We start from the raw sequence: 13,161 nt of genomic DNA on the forward strand, positions 1-13,161 counted from the left end.
GCTTCAGCTATTAGGAGCCTGGAAGGGAGATAAGGGTTCTAAGGGACAGAGAAAATATATTGCAAGCATCAGGAGAGAACATGTAGAAGCTGGAGTAGAAAACAGAAGAGCTTGCTGTCTGGCTTTCCTATAATACATTTATTTTTTTATTCAGCCAACAAATGCATTAACTGACTAATTTGTGCAAAGGACTGTGCATGGCCAGTGAGTCTAAGGTATTAACTGTTGTGCCCTGAATTGCTATGCCCTGTATAAAATTATTATTACCCCCCCCCTCTTTTTCTTTGCCATTAGGACTGGGAGAATTGAGTCAGGAAAACCTTAAAGCTCTGGCCACTTTATATTCCATTGTATCATAAAATCTAGGTGCATTACTTCAATCCTTGTTAGGTAATTCCCCCTCTGTTTGAGTATTGCCCCTGGCCTTGCTGTTTCCTGCCCTCCACCTTCTTATCTTGACCTTTATCCTGTCAGGACTAAGTTTTGATCCTTTCCTGGAATTATGGCTTGTCTGCTCACCCAGTATCCTCACAACCCTGCCTTTGTTTTCCCTATAGCCTGTTTGCAAACCCTCGTTAGCTATAACAGTTCCTAGCTTCAGTAGGTTGAGAGCCAGAATGATTTTTGGACATGAATCCCATCCCAGTTGGCTAGCCTAAACTCTCCACAATTACAAGATTAAAAACCAATCTCTGTCTAGCCTCAGTTTCTCTGGCATTACATAACATTATAAGATATAAATAAACCAACAAAATTGACCAACAAGGTCATCGAAATTATATTCTGTATAGCATTAGATTTTTTAAAAATAGATACTATTTATCTCCATTTAACCCAGACCGACAAAATCCTTTTTGCTTCAAGCCAGCATAATTCCAGGCTTAGTCTTCTTTCCTCTAAACACGATTTTGCTACATCTTTTAAAATATTTTCAACATCTGGTAAAATACAATGCTAATGGGATACAATTCCCCTACTGGGATGTTAGGAGAGGAGGGATAAAGACAGAATGTCTAATCATCCTCTTTGTAGTGAACTAAAGTGGGGGTCCCCTCACTCAAACTGTAGTTGAAAAGAAGGGGAAAGGAATAAAGATCCTTTGGGGGTTTTGTGTAAATAAAAGACAGATGCATAACTAGCAATTTTTTGCACCCAGTAGTTTCAACTTCCATTCCCTAGCAGCTACAGCTGGCAGTGAGGAGAAGTGTCTCCTTTACAATTACTCCCTTCCACTATTACCACCCCCATGCATTTTTTAAAATTACTTATATGCAATGCACATGCAAAACAGCCCAAAAATCTGATTTGAATGCATTGTCTTGTGAGTTCTTGAGGTTGAGAGACATGGATCTCAGCTCCTCTGATCTGCCATGAATCACCAAATCTGCCATTGGACATTAGTAGGTGTGGAAAAGAAGGATAATACAAATACATATTTAGAAAGATGTTCCTTTTTATCCTCATGCATTTCTGTGATTCATTTGCAAAAGTGTAAACATCTTCATTCCAGTGTTGCAGATGCAATGACACAATTATCCCAACTCCAGCTTGCTTTGACAAGTTGAGTCCCCCAGGATTAGAGGCATTTGGGAGATATCTTTCTAGTTCTATATAATTCATTAAACTTCCATCCTTGTGCTTCCCCTCAAATGAATGGATTATAATTTTGTCAACCAGTCTTAAGTATACTTTTTAGTCAGGGATCTTTTTTATCAAGGCAATAGAGTAAAAAAAAAAAAAAAAAAAGTTTGGCACAAATTATTATCCCAAAAGTCTGTGACACTGCTATCAGTCCATACACCAGGAGTAAGTGGGCTCAAATTTAGTACATGAGACAAAGAGCTAACTCATAGCTCTTATTTGTTGGAAGCCTTTTATCCCCTTAGGTTGGGGAAATGCTCAAGATGTTCTCCTTAGGCATAATATAATTTCTTTGCTGGGTTCCTTTGTGGAGCCCTGAAACTATATCCATCTGGCCTTAGCTACACAGCAACCGACTAATTCAGGGATGCCTGGAGAAAGATGGGAAAGTCCAAAATATTCCAATAGATTATAAAGTTCACATGGTCTTCCTGTGGACAAAAGGAAGAGAGGGAGGAGACAAAGATGAAACTTTTTTTCTCTCCTCCCACTCCCAAAGACTCTTCTCAGGAGTTTTGCTGAAATACCAATTACACTGAAATTATCCAACTTCTACATTAGTTTGATATTTTATAGCTGATGCCTAGGTCACTTTAATGATCACTAGGGTGTGACTAAGTTTCCTCAGCCTAATTAAAAATCTTTCCTAACCAAAGTCACTTAAGTTCATACAAGTGCATTCTATATATTAATCTAAAGTGTTGTTGGTTGTATATCAGATTTTTTGCTGTCTTGGGGGGGAAAAAAAGGAGAAAATTTTTGGAACAAAAGGTTTTGCAAAAGTAAAATGTATTTGGAAAGATAAAATACTATTTTAAATATAAAATAAATAAAAAGGGGGCAGCTAAGTGGTGAAGTGGATAGAGCACCAGCCCTGAAGTCAGGAGGATCTGAATTCAATATGTTCTCAGACACTTAACATTTCTTAGCTGTGTGACCCTGGGCAAGTCATTTAACTCCAATTGCCTCAGCAAAATAAATAAATAAATGAATTAATTTTTAAAAAAATTTAAAAGTTGATAAGGTACAGCAGTAATCCTGAGATCCCTGACTTTAGAGTGCTATTGTTCTAACAATCTGTTTATCAATGATCCTAAAATCTATTGACTTTAGGAATACTATAGGATTCTTGCCTTCCAGATAATAATCAGTTGGGTTAGTAATAATAGAGTTTCTGAGACAAATGATGAAGTGCATACCAGACCACTCCTCTGTTCTACCTCTAAACCATTAAAATTAGCACCTCCCTTTTTATGCATTACACAGACTTGGGCAACAACAATGTGCTTACAGGATAAGAGAGCATCATTAACTAAACCAGAATAAAAAAAAAAATTTAATGCCTGTAAACTACTTGTTACCCATATCAGTCCTAGTATTCTACCAAACTTAATAATTTCAGTTTCAAATTCTTTAGCTATAATTCTAGCTTGGTTTCATATTTATTAGATCAATAAGAAATATGATACATTTTATCCAGAAATCTTTTTAAACAATTAACATTTTATTTCAGATATTGACTCATCAAATAATCATTGTAATAGATAACTTAAACAGTGTCAAATGGTTTTTTTAAGGAAAACTTTCTAACAATTTCATAGTTACTCCAGACTTTCTTCCCAGCATTGTAATAACAACCTCAGAATAAAATGCAATTAAGTTCCTTTTCAGTTATTCATTAGTAAGACCACAATCATTTAATGTGGACAATAATGTATTAAAAGTAACTCTGCTATGGTTGGTACCAATTATTTGAAAACAATATATAACTTCCTCAGATATTTACTAGGTGTGTGATTCTGGGCAAGTCACTTAACCCCGATTGCCATGTGTATGTGTGAATATACATACACATAATAGATACACACATATATACAAATATACATATACAGACATATGTATGTCACATTACAAAAGCTAATTGCAAACACTGTCTGGGTTTAATAACCAGCTCAAACTCCTGACAATGTAACCAGCTGCTCTTCCAAGTTATCAGGCGCTGGCTTCAGCATACCACTGCACTTTGGATACAAAGACAAAAATAAGCCAGTCCCTGCCTCAATGATCTTATATTCTACCGGAAATAAAAAATAAAAAGTCTTAACTGCTCAAGCTCTCTCAGCTCATTTTCTAAGCAACCTGGAACTTGATCTTAACTCCTTACCTTCTTCCCATATTCTCTGCCATCTGCCTTGACTACCTGCTGACAGGAAAAGGGGAGAATAGCCACATCAGTGTGGTTGAGGACCTCAATGGCATCTTTATTCCTGATTGGCAAAACTGAATTAGGAAATATTTAGTGACTGGGTAAAAAGGTAGAAACATGGTGGGATACAATTGAAAACCTCCAATTTTGTTTCAAGAGGCTTGTGTGGCAACAAAGAGTTGACCTATATAGTTTGCATACCCATTTTGCACAGCCCCAGTGTAAAAGCTAACGCAATAAAATATGAAGTAAAATTTAGTATAAGATGGCTTGAGAGGTGTAAGGGCCCTTTAAATGGGCGGACACAGTGCATGGGGAGATTGAGGCCCGGAAGTAATTTCTGTGGATATTAGGACTGCCCTTGGGCGGGATCCTGGCCATATTGAGATAGTTTCGTAATGGGTGACTCTCTCGCTGATTGGCTGTGTGTGTGACCTCACAGGCCCTATGTAAGCCCACTGCAGGCAGCAACCGCCCTCTTTAACCTCGTGCTGTTCACCCTGGCTCCTAGCCTGGGTGGCCAAGCCAAGATGGGTAGCCGAAAGAGGTAAGGATTTTGGTAGTGAACACATGGGTCTTCTGACCAGGTGTTCACTCGGGAACCAACAAGTCAGGGCATCAGTTAGGGCATTATGTGAGTAGGTATAATAAAGGCTTTTAAGATTACACGTGATTGTTCTTGAGTGCGCTACCGGTTACTAAGCTATAGATTCAAGAGATTGTGGCCAGAGACCTTAGAAGGCCTCAGAGGAGGCGAGCCGGGTAGAGCTCACACTGCAAAGGACAGTAGTCAAAGGTACTCTGGTGGGTCTAGGACAGACTAGTAATTGTAACTGCCAGGAGAGCACGTTACAGAGAGGTGTACTTCCAGTCTACTGAATTATTGCTCTGGGACAGACTAATGAACCTAGTGCCCTTTTCTTACAGTGAGTGATAAATGCTGGCTATTCCCCAAAGAAGACACAGGCTTCCTATAATGGAGTTAATTACATACCATGTGCTACAGGGGAAATGTCTTCCTGTTCCCAGTTGGTGATTAGCTCATTCCCTGAAGCATCAAAAGAAATGAAAAATGCAACCTGCCGTATTACTCCCATACCTGCAATATGTTTATTGGAATGAGGCACTGATCACAGTTTCCATAGATACGATTCAAGTTGACATAGTAAAATTGGATTTATCCATATGAATTTATGAATGTATGACTCTGTGTTATAAATGCATTGTAATAGAATGGGCTATAATAAATGTGTGTGGTTACTTCTATAATGAGTTTGGGAATGTTTCTCCTCCCTCTTCCCTCTTCCACTTAAATAAGTGAAGAGAATAAATGGAATCAACTTAAAGGCATTTACACAGAGGGAACAAAGAGATGCTGATAAGTGATAGAAAATAATAGAATAGAAAAAGAGCCAGGGAGTGAAGAAAAAATAAAACAAAACAAAACAAAACAGTGAGAGGTTTACCCTCACTCTATATAGAGAATTTGGGAAAAAATTTCTGGTCACAGAAATTAATAACTTCTGCCCCCTCCTGGGGAAAAGTGAGATTGACATTTCCTCATTCTACCACTTGGTACCTTCCTCCTCATTCTTCAAGGCTATCCAGGTGCAGGGTCACACAGCTAGTATAGGTTAAATGTCTGAGGTCAAATTTGAACTCAGGTCCTCATGATTCCAGGACTGGTGCTCTACCCACTGAGCCATCTAGTTGCCCCTGATGCTTTTTTTTTTCCAGGCCAAATCAAAGCAAGGTAAATAAACCAAAAAAAAAAAAAAAAAAAAGGAACAAATAGATAATTAGGTAGATAGATAAATAGATGAAACCTCTAGTAAGTATGTATTAAACTCTTTTATTAAGTATTTATTTTATTAAAGTATTTATTAAGTACTATTAAGTACAAAGCACTAGGGGTGCTAACAGAAAATAAAGACAATCCTTTGCTCTAGGAAGCAGTGCCTCAGTGGATAAAGGGATGATGGGCTTGGAACTGGGAAAACGTGAATTCAAATTTGTCCCTAGCTGTATGACTCTGAGCAAATCACATAATCTCTGTTTTTTTTTCTCATTTTCCTCATTTGTAAAATAGGAATAATAGCAGTACCTATTTCCTAGGGTTGTTGTGAGAATCAAATGAGATAATATTTGTAAAGGGTTTAGCACAGTTCCTGGCATATCATAAATGCTTTATAGATCTTTATTCTTTTCCCTCCCTGTTCCCATATTCTAACAGGGGACACAACAGATATGGAAGTTTTCAACAGTGGGAAAGAAATTAGTAGATAGGGAGAAGTTGAAGATGGTTCTTATATTTCAGTTGCAAAGTATATGTTTATCCTTCTTCTTTAGTGTCATTTCTACTTATAATATCATATCAGTTTCTGATGTCAATTGATTTGATAGTGCAAAGGACTTTCATGGCAAACAATTTCTTTCCTGGGTCATTCATCAGTAGTAAGGGTTCTGGCATCTACAGAAACAATGGCCCAACTGCATTTCCACAGGAGTTGTTTCCTAGAAAAATAGTTAAAGATACTACTACTACTACTAAGAAGAAGAAGAATAAAGGAAGTAATAAGGAACTCTCTCCTACATATGTGGTTTGAAGGAAAGGATAATTAGTTCAGTTTTGAACATATTGAGCTTGAAATATCTCTATGATGTACAATTTAATATGTCTAATAGGCATGTTTTAAAATTAATTTTTATTGCTGTCTTTTGGCTTTAAAAAAAAATCAATATAGTTTCCCTTTCCCTCTCCTCCTTATTACAGAGAACTATATCACACAAATTCTTTTAAGACAAAAAAGAACAATAAGAAGAATTAGTATAATTGATAAATAAGTTGAAAAAAGTCTGAAAATATGTGTAATATATACACTGTGGACCTCCCACAATTGATGAATACTGCCCAGTAGAGTAGCTGTATAATAGCTAATGCTTAATAACTAGCTCTCCAAAAATGCAAGACACACTTCCTCCATTTCTTTCCTAAGTCTAAACAATGAACAATTAAAGGCTTCTATATCTGATTTGTTGATTTCTGAGGCATACATATTCACATTGAAAATCGAGAGACAGAGACAGAAAAAGAAAAAGCAAATCAAATTGGCTCCAACATAACCCTGATTGGGAATATCTTTTCTTCTCTTCTTTCAATCCATGATTATTCTTTTTTAAATTCTGCAACATTCATTTTTAATTCTATGTGTGTGTGTGTGTGTGTGTGTGTGTGTGTGTGTGTGTGTGTGTCCCATTATAGTCATGTATCACAGTTTGTTTTGCTATTATCCAATTGGGCATCTATGTAAACTCCAATTCTTTTCTATTGATGTGATTAATGATGTGAAGTTTGTCACCAAATGATGGCAGGCACCAAACAGTGGAGTTCAGTCCTATGAAGAATTCACAATGGCCATTCTCTTTGCCAAAAGGTAGATTTATTTAGGGGAAGGGGTTACAGACAAAGTGAAGGGATACAATAGATACAGGGAATTGCAAATATAAAATAGAGTGGAAGAACACATGAAAGACAAGTTTCTCAGTGGAACCAACTAGGAATGTATGTAGAGTTCAATTAGAGAATAGAAGAAAACAGACTTAACCAAGCAGAGGCAGTGCAAATAATAAAGGGCTCACTTGGGTGGCCAAGGACACATGTGCCAAAATGTTCAAAAGGATTTAGGCACTGGAGAAGAGGATGACAGGTTGAGATCAGCCTTTATACTAGTCTAACCAAATGTTCTCCTATCCCAAAATGCCAGGAGCCCATAGTGGGAAAGAGACAGCTTGAGAGAACATTAAAAGCAAGAGCTCTTGGGAGGTGTTTTCAAAGGGAGTAGAATTTTAGGACTCAGGAAGTTGGGGACCCAGGAAGTTCCCACCTAGAGAGAAACTAAGGAGAGCCTAACATACATTGGAGAGACTGGGCATAATGTCAAGCTGCAGAGATCATTAATCAAGGCGATGATCTAATTTTGTACCTCAAATCTCTCCTGCAAGGAGAGAAGCTTAACTTAGGAAAAATTCAGGTTAGTCTGAACTGCAAAGACAAGACAAGCTAACACAGATAGGCAGAAACAGGAGCACAGAGACAGAAATACAGAAAGAAGCGAGCTTTTTAATCTTAGATGCCCAGATTGCACTAGTTCCCTTTGCAATATTGAAGATGCAAACACCCCTAAAAATCCCAAAACACAATCCACTCTAGCAGCCTCTCCTACTCCTTGGGGTTTTTTCAGAGAAGATAGGGCAGAACTCAGAGGGAGGATCAAAAAGCACCTGATAGGCCATTCCCAGACCTACCTGAAGATATGCTAATCAATATTTCAAAGTTGTTTAAAGATGCACCCAGTTTTTGAGAGATAAATAAAAGAGTTCCATCTTCATAACCACTATATACAAACAGGATAATCTAGGAATTTGTTTATATCTGATAACTGGTTGGGCTTCTTCCAGACAGGGGAAGAGAGCAAGTCACATAACAATCATCTCTTAAAAGCCAAATCTGATAGCCTTTTCTCCATATCCATGCTTCTTGACTTTTGTTTCTTCTCCTTCATATTCCAATTAAAAAGTCATTGGTAATTCTACAGAGAGCAGTTTCATTTGAAATATGAGATCAAAAACATTTTACAAAGGATTGGGGGGAGGATGAGTCAGGAAAGAGGAGGTATGAGCAAAAAATGTAAACAACTTTTTCCAAAAAATGTAATCAAAAAAAGGAAGAAAGATATAGGATAATGATGAGATCCTGAATGGTGTGTTTCATATACTCTTCCACTCTATTTCATATTTACCATTCCCAGCATCTATTGTATCCCTTCATTTTGTCTATAATTCCTTCCCTTAAATAAATCTACCTTTGCCAAAGAGAATGGCCATTGAGAATTCTTCACATGGCTGAACCCCAACTTTTGGTGTTTACCATCATTTGGTATATATTTATCACCTTCATCATTTTTGTCCTCAAACCACATCATTAATAGCTTGGTTTTTGTTTTGTTTTGTTTTCTGAGGCTGGGGTTAAGTGCTAGGAAGTGTTAAGTGTCTGAGACCAGATTTGAACTTGGGTCCTCCTGAATTCAAGGCTGGTGCTTTACCCACTGCACCACCTAGCTGCTGCCCCCATTAATAGCTTGTTAAAAGGGAAGGTACAGTAAAGATTTTTTTTTAAGGAAAGGAGAGAGATATACTTGAAAACAATGGGGAAGAAGATAGTAGATAGGAAGAAGTTGAAAATCATAAAGAGAGATGACTGAGGATAAAATATAATCTACTGGGAAAAACCAGAGAGGCAATATCAAGCACATGTAAAGGGATTATCTTCGGCTAGGAGAAGTGCTATCTCTTAAGAGACTGTAGATAAAGAGTCTTATATAAAAGAGGTTTTGAGATGCTGAGGATGGGAGAAAAGGAAGTTCAGTTTTTGTTTTGGGGGTAGCTTTTTTGTTTTTGGTAAAGTAAGAGACAAGATCTTCAGCTAAGTGTAAAATGTGGAAGACTCAGGAGAGAAGAGAAGATTTGGATTAATTTTGTGGGAATCAAATTAGGGAGAAATGAAAGGAATACATAGCTGCTGGGGAGGATCCATTGAGGTTGCATGACATGAATTTGTAATATATTCAGTCAGCACTTTTGAGAGACTTCCTCCAGAACAATTCAGGACCTCTTGAGTAAGACCAGATGGCAGGGAATAATCCAGATCTGATAGGAAAGATGAGTAATGATAGGACTAGGGGGAAAGGAATTTGAAAACAAAGAACATGCCAGTAAAACTGACAATGGAAGAGAAATGGATGAATATTGATTGAAGAATGTCTTCTGATTGACTGCTGATCCAGAACCAATTATGCCATCACTAAAAGACCAAAGTGAAGCTTTGTTTTCTTTTCCCTATTGGTGATTGACTGGAGTAGAGAAAGAAGCACCAGCAGCCTGGTCTCCCAATTGTGGACCAGAGGAAGTCATCAGCTTATGGTGCAACGATTTTCTGTCTGATATGTTCCTGTTCTTAGTTGAATGAGTGTTGAAGATGAATCAACTAAGTTATGATTTTATGAGCTTTGTTAGAGGAGTCACCAAAAGTTGAGGGATTGGAGTTCATCCTGGAATTTGCCAGAAGGAAGTCACTGAGTTGATCAGGCAATGGAGATTGCAATGTCCTACAAGCAAAGAGCCATTCAATTCATTGGTTATAGTGACCTTGGTATGTTAAATGATTTGTAGCAAATGTTAAGTTTGAGCCAATTCTCCCTATGTATGAACCAAGCTAAAAGAGGGGAGAATACAGCCATTTCAGAGGGATATTTTGTATTTCTGTTCTTACTATATGTACCATTTGGTAAACACCATTTGGTATTAATTGACCTGCCTATAATGCTTACTACCTATGTGACCTTCAGCAAATCATTTAATTTTCATAAACATCAGACTCCTAATTTATGATGCTATGATATTTGATGATTAGAATCCAACTCTCAACTCAAATCTTATATTCTTTATAATTATCTGATAGCCGCCCTTCCTTCTTCTGAAAGGATCTTTCCCTTTTACGTCAGCTTAGTGCCCTCTATTTCATAGACCTTTATGCATTTTTATATTCTATTTTGTACTCTCATTACTTATGAGTTTTTTCTCACCTTTGGGATTGTAAGTTCTTTTAAAAATATCTTTGTCAAACTGTTGGCAAAATTGGAAATTAATATGGCAGAAACTAGGTATTGACCCACACTTAACATCCTATAGTAAGATAAAATTGAAATGGATTTGTGATTTAGATATAACAGTGATATTATAAGCAAATTAGAATAAAGGATAGTTTACCTCTCAGATCTGTGAATAAGGAAGGAATTTGTGGTCAAAGAAGAACTCAAGAACATTATTGAAAGCAAAATGGATAATTTCGATTATATTAAATTAAGAAGTTTTTGTACAAACAAAACCAATGCAGACAAAATTAGAAGGGAAGCAATAAACTGAGAAAGGCCTCATTTCTAAAATGTAGAGAGAATTGACTCAAATTATAAAGATTCAAGCCAATTTTCAATTGATAAAATGGTCAAAGGATATAAACAAGCAATTTGACACTAATTAGTCAGTCAATTATTAGTTTAGTCAATTAGTTTAGCATCAATTAAGTTGAGACTTATATGAATTGATGCTAAGTGAACCAGGAGATCATTATACATGGCAGTAGCAAGATGAAATGATGATCAACTCTAATGAACATGGCTCTTTTCAACAATGAGATGATCTAGGCAAATTCCAATGATCTTGTGATGAAGAAAGCCATTTGCACCCAGAGAGAAAACAGTGGGAACTGAATGACCACAATATAATATTTTCACTCTTTTTATTGTTATTTACATTTTTGTTTTCATTCTCATTTTTCCCCCTTTTTGATCTGAATTTTCTTGTGGAGCCTGTTATTTGTGGAAATATGTATAGAGGAATTGCATATGTTTAACATATATTGGATAATTTGCCAACTTGGGGAGAGGATGGAAAAAATTAGAACACAGGATTTTGTAGGAGTGAATGTAGAAAATTATCTATATCTATATATATATATTGAAAATAAAAAGCTTTAATTTTAAAAAATTAATAAATAAATAAATGTCTTTATCCTCAGCATAGTTGTCTGCCCATGGTAAATAGGTAATGTGTTTGTACAATGAATGAATAAATGCATAAATATGTATACAAACGTATGTAGAGGAGAAAAAGAGATAGAGAGTAAAGAAATGTTTGCAATAGACTTGTTTAATAAAGATTAGGAGAAAAACATATGGCCAAGGTGACTTTCATCTCTGAAATCCTGGCATCTTTAAATAATGATGTGCCTTAAGAGGATTCTAGTACCAAATGTCTCCAGATCCCTTGATTTGAAGCAAGAGTGTTGCAAGGGGGCCAAGCTTCTCTGAATTGCATTCTTCTGCCATGTGTACAACCAGTCAGTCCAGGGAATAACATTAAGGTATGTATTTCTCCCCATGTGTCTTATAACCATAAATAGTTCTGAAATACCCTTGAGGATAAGAGGAACAAGTTTCCAAGTATGTCAGCTTGTAAAAGGCATTAGAGGAAATATTTGGAGCAAGGGCTAAAGAGTCATACTTCAAAGCTTCTCCTGTTTTGGCTGTATAAGGTTCTTAGATAGTCCTTAGATAGTCCAAAAATACTAACAATTATTTTCCTATTTTATATATTTTAAAAACTGAGGTACAAACAGTTTACTGATTCATTGTGGTAAAGTAGAAAGAGCAATGGCTTTGGAATCCAAGGGCCAATGGCTAATACTTATTTATTGTGTGAGTTTAAGCTCCTGGGACCCCAGTTTTCTCGGATGAGGAATGTATTGATGGCTCCTCCCAACTCCAAAGTGATGATCCTATTATCCCAGGAATGTAAGTGTTTTCTCCCATTTGCTCTGCCTGAGCCATGAATCCCAGCTTGGATTGACTGGGTACTTCACAATCAGATGTACAACTGGTTACCAAAAGGCAGCAATGTCTGAAATGCTTATCACAGAATTTCAGAGATTGAAAGGAAGCCACCCATTGCAACTTATACAAAACTACCCCACAAGCAATCTAAGCTTTGCTGGAAGTCTTTCAATGATACAGAAACTACATCCCAAAGCATTCTATGCTGCCTTGAAGTGTTTCTTTACTTCAAGCTTAACCAACGTCTGAAATTTTTACCTATTGTTCCTACTCCTACTTACTGGGGCCAAGAAAAAAAGTTAAAATACCTCTTCCATATGATAGTTCTTCTTATACTTGAATACAATTACCATATCCCCATTTGATCTCCACACTAACTATTGCATTTCCTTCATTTAATCAACTAATCAACTAGTCCTGAGAGGGGAATCCTCATGTCTTCCTTTCCTTCCTTTCCTTCATGTCTCTCACTATTTTGTTAACATTCTTTCTAAAAATGTGTGTTGCCCAAAAATGAACCCAATGTTCCAGATATGTTCCAAACAGGGATAATCATGTGATAAGTAGCTTGTTTTATATATTAATGCCCCCCCTTTTTTATTTCAGTTTGACACCATTAACATCAAACTGTAAAGATCCTATTAGGGGTTGTATTTTTTTTTTTTTTTGCTTTTAGTTCTATGTAACATAGTAACTTATTGACTTAATTAAAATTGCAAACAACTTGATTTCATCATTTTCAGCCTTTCAGAATCATAACTAGCAATTTTTGGCCCAGAGACAGGTAGCATGAAAGGTAACCTTAATCAGGTTGTGGGAAGAGGAAGTGTGGCAGAGACCCTGGTATATACAAGATCATCAATGAGG

Source organism: Sminthopsis crassicaudata, chromosome 3 (genome assembly GCF_048593235.1).
Source record: "Sminthopsis crassicaudata isolate SCR6 chromosome 3, ASM4859323v1, whole genome shotgun sequence".
Lineage (NCBI taxonomy): Eukaryota > Metazoa > Chordata > Mammalia > Dasyuromorphia > Dasyuridae > Sminthopsis > Sminthopsis crassicaudata.